General features: G+C 43.3%; 1 long non-coding RNA gene across 1 annotated transcript; it reads left to right on the top strand.

Annotated features, from left to right (window-relative positions):
* Positions 1-1,278: 1,278 nt before the first annotated feature.
* On the top strand, positions 1,279-7,042 carry LOC135526902 (uncharacterized). The gene is made up of 3 exons (XR_010453359.1): positions 1,279-1,540; positions 6,093-6,211; positions 7,007-7,042. It is a non-coding gene; the product is annotated as an uncharacterized LOC135526902 (long non-coding RNA).
* The last annotated feature ends 1,671 nt before the right edge of the window (positions 7,043-8,713 follow it).

Genomic DNA, 8,713 nt, shown 5'->3' with positions numbered 1-8,713 from the left:
TGTTATCTCCTGTTATGGCCTATATATATATATATTTATTTCATAACATAACGTCCGTTCCGCCATCGTGTCTCAAATCGTACTTCTATGAGTTATTATTTCCATACTATATTTTTAATTAATTGTATCTTTCCAATTGGTTATTTGTGGTCCCAGCTTTTTAAGCCAGTTTCTTTATAGTTATCTGTTTAAACGCTGTTATTCTCATAATTCTGAAGAGGTATATTTATCAGAGTAGAGGAACAGCGCATGAGGGGTTCTCCCCTCAGAGTATGTGTTCTGGATTTAGAGAAAGCGCCAAACGTTTGAAAGTATCATCCAATACTTTCTATACTTCAATCCAGAAATGATTGAGGACCGGGCAGGAATATAATATGTGAGTTAACTCTGCTCTCCCTCCAGTAACGCCAGCAGCTTGGTGTGATGTCACGGTTGTATTTTCATTGTATTATAGGAGTTTTCCAAGAATGTTACCTCCTCCAAAGTAGAGAGTTGGTTATCTTGGATGTGTCTCTTGATATGTCCTCTCAGTCCTCTTTGGTTATTACTATTTGCAGCTCATCTTCCCAATTAGTTACCACTGTAACGTTCTCATGTTTTGTTTCTTCTTGGATAATTCTGTATATGTCCCCCAGCACATTCTTAGCATTTACTTGGTTATAGATCTTTGTTATATATTTAATTAAAGGATGTATATCACGAAGCGTTTTGGGTTACGGGTTTTATTACGGTCCACTGCTTTAGTAAGATGGCTTCTTACTTGTAAATAATTGTAAAACTGAGAGTTCTGGATGTTGCACTTTTTTTGATAGATTCTCAATTCTACTCGATCAAATAAGCCTCACATAGTAAATTAGCAATTACATTTTTTTGCTGACCAATTTCGACAATCTCTCTCGGTGACACAAAAATGCCACTCTTCTTGGGCTTATTTTCATGGACAGATTTTGGGTTGAATAAAACCAAAGATTTTATAACTAAACCAAGATAACCCACAGCCTGTCGTTTCAAACGGAAACAAATGAGTCATAGTGGGCAGAACAAGCAAGGAGGTTGGCAGAGCCAAGCACGATTTCGCGAGAACCTATTGGTTCGTTCTGTCATGTATTTGCATATTTCCGTTAGAGAGCGCCGACTCTGCGAAGTGCGCTTGTGCCTTTGCGCCCCTTCAAAACAATGCGAATTTAAAAAAAAGTCTAACTGGGTAAAGTCTGTCGTAACATATTTTAGATTTTGGAAAATAAAACTGTATTGAGATTAAATATTTAATCGATGAGAAAATTAGTAAAATGTTCGAATACATCCAATCTTCTCCCCACTGATTTTGGTATTGGCCATATTTGGTAGTGAGGGGAAATGCCAAGCGGAAGCTTCAAATAGATACATCCGGTGAAATATTTGTCTCATTGTTCTGTGGTAAAAACCTTTTTGGCTTCGCGTCTTCACGGCCCGGTCCACATCTGGGAGGGTCAACCGGGTCGATGCAGCGACAAGACGGGAAGTGGATGAACTTGCGCCACTAAACGATATATTTTCACAGGTATTCTTGCTAAATGTACATGCGTTTAGCTACATACACACAGTTATAACTTAAAATGAGAAGAGTTTTTGGTCAGTTTTGAAGAATTGCCGTGAGAACAGTGCGTTTGTTTCTTGCTAGATAGAAGTAACTAACGGCTAACTAGCTAACGTTATGTAGTTAGTAGCTAACCTCATGCGTATACAAACAACAATATAACAAAGTAGCTAATATATTTACATTTGGGTCTGAAGTAGCTACGTTGGCTAGCCACTTGTTCGCCAAAGCAGTTAGCTAGTTGTGAACAGAGCCATGTGTACTGAAAGGCCCCATCCTAAACAAGGCGAGCTTGCTAGCAAAACAATGGACTGGATCTGGCTGGTGTTTGTTGATAGCCACGCAACGCATGTATTGACAACCCACGCCCCCCCACACACACAAACACACAAAACAGTGGCGATTTTAGCGTGTCAGTCTTGGTTGGCAAACTATTTTTTAAATATATTTTTTTAGGTACATGTCAGCAAAGCCAGTACACAATACAACACATTATTTACACTATAACGGTGACGAACGGTGCCCATCAACTGTTAGGGTATACGTAAAGCTGTCCCAACAGCAGAGCTTTTTTTGTTCAGCACCATGGAGTGAATCCTTACCACTGCTACACCTGGCTATCAGTGGAGCCTTGTCTGGCAGTGAAGCAGTTCATTCAGCCTCATTTACTGCCTTTGAAAGAAACATAGCTGATATGACTGACTTGTTTAAACAAATGTGGTTTCTACTGACAACTGAGATGTACAAACTATGGGATGAGGAGCAGATAAGAGGCAATCTGTAATATACATATCTCCCTGGCATATTACATCATATATGCAGCAGCATACAATGCATATTTGGACTCACCTTGTTGTGCTGTGCTCACTTGAACAGGAAGGTGGCACAGCGGTCCTTCTGGTGGGCATATTTTGTCAGCATATTGTGGCATTCTCTGGATATATGGTGCTTTCAAGACAATTGGGAACTCTGGGGGGGGGACACACAATGTTGAATCATGACGTCAGGGATCTTCAGGTTGGAGATCTAGACAGAGGCCAGAGTTCCCGACTTGGAATACCGAGTCGGAAGAGTTCCCAGAAGTCCTGCAGGATTGACCGCATGACCAATGTTCTCAATCTTTTCTGGCTGATGGTGTTGCACGTGAATGTTTATCCTTTCAAGCTTGGAAAAGAGACCCTTACACACAGCAGGCCATTGATTGCTTTGCAGTTAGCCACTGATTCCTTCCAAACCACTCCGCGTTGAATTTGCAATTTCCAACCTGTTGTGTAATGTTTGTCCAATTGCCGATGAGCTAAGATTTTGAAAGTATGACGTTGACGTTATCAGCCCAATCAAAGCTACGGTAGATATAGTGTGATTTGACCTCATTTTATCTGTGGCCAATGACCTTGAGCGTTCTTGGATGGGCACTTTTAATGTAACTATGGCAGCACCCAAGGGGCGTGAATGTTTGAGTTCTACCCTTAGATTTTTGCAGTGATTGGGTGTCCCCATGAGTGACAGAACACTGAGCCAATCACGGCACAACTAGAGAACATTACCAACCCCTATGCTCTGTTTTTTTCTGCATTGCTGCCAACCACCACCACTACCACAGAAAGCAGGGATCTAGGCTGAAACACCTGTATTTTGGAGCTGCGAGAGAGACCATGTTTGTATCCGGCTTTATTAACTCAATTATTATTTTTTACATTGTTTTCAAACTGATATGTGACACGTATCAATGCCAAAATAACAAGCAAAACAGGCAATAATAAACTAAAATCTTTATTTTTTTTTAATAGCCAAACAGGTCAAAGCCCTGAATGACGGGTCGCTACCACACACACACACACACACAGCTAGTTAGCAAACTACTAAGGTTCGTCTGATGAATCAGGCTGTAATACACAATGAATTGATATACATCCTGAAACTAGGTAAAGTTAATTGTATATTTGATATTCGGTTTTACCTCTGTGGTAAACTGAACCATATACAGGGCCTTCAGAAAGTATTCATACCCCTTGACTTATACCACATTGTGTTGCAGCCTGAATCTAAAATGGATTACATTGAGATGTTTTGTCAATGGCCTACGCACAATACCCCATAATGTCAAAGTGAAATAGTTTTTCGCCATTAAAAAAAAATGTAAATAATAAAAGTTTTTTTTAAAAGTTGAAATTTCTTGTCAATAAGTATTCAAGCCCTTTGTTATGGTAATCCTAAATAAGTTCAGGAGTCAAAATTAGCATACATTGCATGGGTTTTGACCCCACACATAGAATTAAGGTCCCTTGGTCGAGCAGTGAATTTCAAACACACAGACCAGGGAGGTTTTCCAATGCCTCACAAAGAAGGGCACCTATTGATAGATGGGTAAAATGCAGACATTGAATATCCCTTTGAGCATGGTGAAGTAATTAATTACAATGTGGATGGTGTATTAAAAAACCCAGTCATGACAAAGATATAGGCGTCCTTCCTATCTCAGTTGCCAGAGAGGAAGGAAACCGCTTAGCGATTTCACCATGGAGGTCAATAGTGACTTTAAAACAGTTACAGAGTTTAACGGCTGTGATAGGAGAAAACTGAGGATGGATCAACAACATTGTAGTTACTCCACAATACAAACCTAAATGATAGAGTGAGAAGAAGGAAACCTGTACAGATACAAAATATCCCTGGCCTCCCAAAGGGCACTGTGGTCTAAGGCACTGCATCGCTGTGTTGCAGCGTCACTACAGCCGGTGGTTCGATCCTCTACTTGACTAATCGCGCTCTAGCGGCTCTTTGTGGCGGGTCGGGCGTCACAACCTGCTGACTTCGGTCGTCAGTTGAACAGAGTTTCCTCTCATTGGTGTTGCTGGCTTCCGGGTTAGGGGAGGGTTTGGCCAGGGGCGGGCTTTACTTGGCTCATCGCCCTCTAGCGACCCCTTGTGGCAGGCCGTGCACCTGCAAGCTGACTTCGGTCATCAGTTGACACTGGTGCTGCTGGCTACCGGGTTTAAGCGAGCGTGGTTAAGCGGGTCATGTTTCGGGGGACGCATGACTCTACCTTCGCCTCTCCTGAGCCCGTTGGGGAGTTGAAGCGACGAGACAAGATAATAATCACGAAATTGGAAAAAAATACAAATAAAATAAATACTAATATTCCAAAACATTCTTCCTGTTTGCAAAAAGGAACTAAAGTAAAACTACAAAACATGTGACAAAGCAATTGTTCCTGGAGAGATACCGTCCTGTGGGTTTTCCCTCCAAACCTGCTCCTTGAGAGACCGTCCTGTGGGTTTTCACTCCAACCCTGTTCCTTGAGAGAGACCGTCCTGTGGGTTTTCACTCCAACCCTGTTCCTGGAGAGGGGTTGGAGTTTTTCTCTCCACAAGCTTCTCCACCAGCCCTGCTGTCTGGCTCTAGAGCTGTTCTATCATCAGGTCATCCAAATGGCACCCTATTCCCTATGTAGTACACTACTTTTAACCACAACTGGCACCCTATTCCCTATGTAGTGCAGTAATTTGTAACAGCAGTGCACTATATATAGGGAAAATTACCATTTGAGATGTACTCTGAGTCTGGAATTAGGCTAGTGTGAACTCTGTGGCACTCTGTGGACTGGCAGAGTCTGTGCTGTAGGGCTGGCATTCAGGGGAGGCCAGATTGGGTTAGGGTTGGGTGGGGATCTTAAGCATGTTGAGGAAGTGCCAGCTGATGGAGCGTGGGTCCCAGGATGGGAAATGAGCCCAGCTCTGACCTCCACTCCCTCCGCTGTCCCAGCTGATGGAGCAAAGCTGACCTCCACTCCCCCTCTCCCCTCTGTCCCAGCTGATGGAGCAGAGCTGATCTCCTCTCCCCTCTGTCCCAGCTGATGGAGTAGAGATGACCTCCGACCTCCTCTCTCCCCCCTCTGTCCCAGCTGATGGGGCAGAGACCTGTCCCAGCTGATGGAGCAGAGATGACCTCTCCCCTCTGTCCCAGCTGATGGAGCAGGGATGACCTCCACTCCCCTCTGTCCCAGCTGATGGGGCAGAGATGACCTCCACTCCCCTCTGTCCCAGCTGATGGGGCAGAGATGACCTCCACTCCCCTCTGTCCCAGCTGATGGGGCAGAGATGACCTCCCCCTCTGTCCCACTCCCCTCTGTCCCAGCTGATGGAGCAGAGATGACCTCCTCTCCCCTCTGTCCCAGCTGATGGAGTAGAGCTGACCTCCGCTCCCCTCTGTCCCAGCTCTGACCTCCTCTCCCCGCTGTCCCAGCTGATGGGCCTTTGCCAGTCAAGTCTCATATGCACACACAGACACTCTGCTGGGGCTTTGGGCAGTCAGAGGATAGCTGGTCACTGGCAGCAGTCCTGCATGCTTGTACGTAACATAATAGTGGCCACATGTATTTGGGCAGCTGACGTTTATATATAATTGAGGCAGCCGTGTTATACAAACAATTTGCACAGTGTCTGTTCAGTCAGTGAAGCTTTTTATATAGACTGTTTTCAATAATTCTCCTTTTCAATTTTCTTTCTCCCAACAGTACGCAAATGACCTGATTTTTTTTAAATTAATTTTATTTTTGGAAACCCATCACCAATATCCAACATGGGGAGGGAAAGGAAGTGCATTCTCTGTCAGATCGTATACAGCTCCAAACAGGTAAAACTTTTTCAAAGCCTCCTGGAAAGAAATTGAGTCGTATAAAACATTTTTTATAGCGCTTTTCTAAAACGTTTAGGTCTTTAGGTGTGAATGGTTTGTTGTGATAAATATCATGTCTTTAGGTGTGAATGGTTTGTTGTGATAAATATCATGTCTTTAGGTGTGAATGGTTTGTTGTGATAAATATCATGTCTTGAGGTGTGAATGGTTTGTTGTGATAAATATCATGTCTTTAGGTGTGAATGGTTTGTTGTGATAAATATCATGTCTTTAGGTGTGAATGGTTTGTTGTGATAAATATCATGTCTTTAGGTGTGAATGGTTTGTTGTGATAAATATCAGGTCTTTAGGTGTGAATGGTTTGTTGTGATAAATATCATGTCTTTAGGTGTGAATGGTTTGTTGTGATAAATATCATGTCTTTAGGTGTGAATGGTTTGTTGTGATAAATATCATGTCTTTAGGTGTGAATGGTTTGTTGTGATAAATATCATGTCTTTAGGTGTGAATGGTTTGTTGTGATAAATATCATGTCTTTAGGTGTGAATGGTTTGTTGTGAAAATATCATGTCTTTAGGTGTGAATGGTTTGTTGTGATAAATAACTTACCCATGCTTTAGGTGTGAATGGTTTGTTGTGATAAATATCATGTCTTTAGGTGTGAATGGTTTGTTGTGATAAATATCATGTCTTTAGGTGTGAACTTACCCTGATAAATATCATGTCACTGAATGGTTTGTTGTGATAAATATCATGTCTTTAGGTGAATGGTTTGTGTTCTTGTGTCTCCAGGAGATGGATGAGCATAACTGAAGAGCATGCTGCATCATCGAACTGGAGAACCTGAAGGGACCATGTGAGAACTACTGCTGAACTTACCCATGCACCCATGTACTGAACTTACCCATGCACTGAACTTACCCATGCACTGAACTTACCCTAACTTACCCATGCACTGAACTTACCCATGCACTGAACTTCCCATGCACTGAACTTACCCTAACTTACCCATGCACTGAACTTACCCATGTACTGAACTTACCCATGCACTGAACTTACCCTAACTTACCCATGCACTGAACTTACCCATGCACTGAACTTACCCATGCACTGAACTTACCCATGCACTGAACTTACCCATGCACTGAACTTACCCATGCACTGAACTTACCCATGCACTGAACTTACCCATGCACTGAACTTACCCATGCACTGAACTTACCCATGCACTGAACTTACCCTAACTTACCCATGCACTGAACTTACCCATGCACTGAACTTACCCTAACTTACCCATGCACTGAACTTACCCATGCACTGAACTTACCCATGCACTGAACTTACCCATGCACTGAACTTACCCATGAACTTACCTAACTTACCCATGCACTGACATCCAGTAACTTACCCATGCACTGAACTTACCCCAACTAAATCATGCACTGGACTTACCCATGCACTGGACTTACCCATGCACTGAACTTACCCATGCACTGAACTTACCCATGCACTGAACTTACACTAACTTACCCATGCACTGAACTTACCCATGCACTGTTCCACCTAACTTACCCATGCACTGAACTTACCCATGACTGAACTTACCCATGCACTGAACTTACCCATGCACTGAACTTACCCATGCACTGAACTTACCCATGCACTGAACTTACCCATGCACTGAACTTACCCTAACTGTACCCATGCCTGAACACCCATGCACTGAACTTACTGCACTGAACTTCCCCTCACAGCCCATAGGCAAGCACCATGCACTGAACTTACCCATGCACTGAACTTACCCAACTGGACCCATGCACTGAACTTACCCATGCACTGAACTTACCCTAACTTAGCCATGCACTGAACTTACCCATGTACTGGACTTACCCTAACTTACCCATGCACTGAACTTACCCTAACTTACCCATGCACTGAACTTACCCATGCACTGAACTTACCCATGCACTGAACTTACCCATGCACTGAACTTACCCATGCACTGAACTTACCCATGCACTGAACTTACCCATGCACTGAACTTACCCATGCACTGAACTTACCCTAACTTACCCATGCACTGAACTTACCCTAACTTACCCTAACATACCCATGCACTGAACTTACCCTAACTTACCCATGCACTGAACTTACCCATGCACTGAACACCCATGCACTGAACTTACCCATGCACTGAACTTACCCATGCACTGAACTTACCCTAACTTCCCCATGCACTGAACTTAGCAACTCCGTAACTTACCCATGCACTGAACTTACCCTAACCGTAACCACACTGGACTTACCTGCCAGACATGCAGAGATGGACTTACCCACCTGCACTGAACCCATGCACTGAACTTACCCATGCACTGAACTTACTGCATAGCAATGATAACTTACCCATGAACTTACCCTGAACTTACCCATGCACTGACTTACCCATGCACTGAACTTACCCATGCACTGAACTTACCCATGCACTGAACTTACCCATGC

The sequence above is a fragment of the Oncorhynchus masou genome, chromosome 32, assembly GCF_036934945.1.
Source record: "Oncorhynchus masou masou isolate Uvic2021 chromosome 32, UVic_Omas_1.1, whole genome shotgun sequence".
NCBI lineage: Eukaryota > Metazoa > Chordata > Actinopteri > Salmoniformes > Salmonidae > Oncorhynchus > Oncorhynchus masou.
The sequence above is the reverse complement of the archived record's forward strand: the minus strand, read 5'-3'. Positions and strand labels throughout refer to the sequence as shown.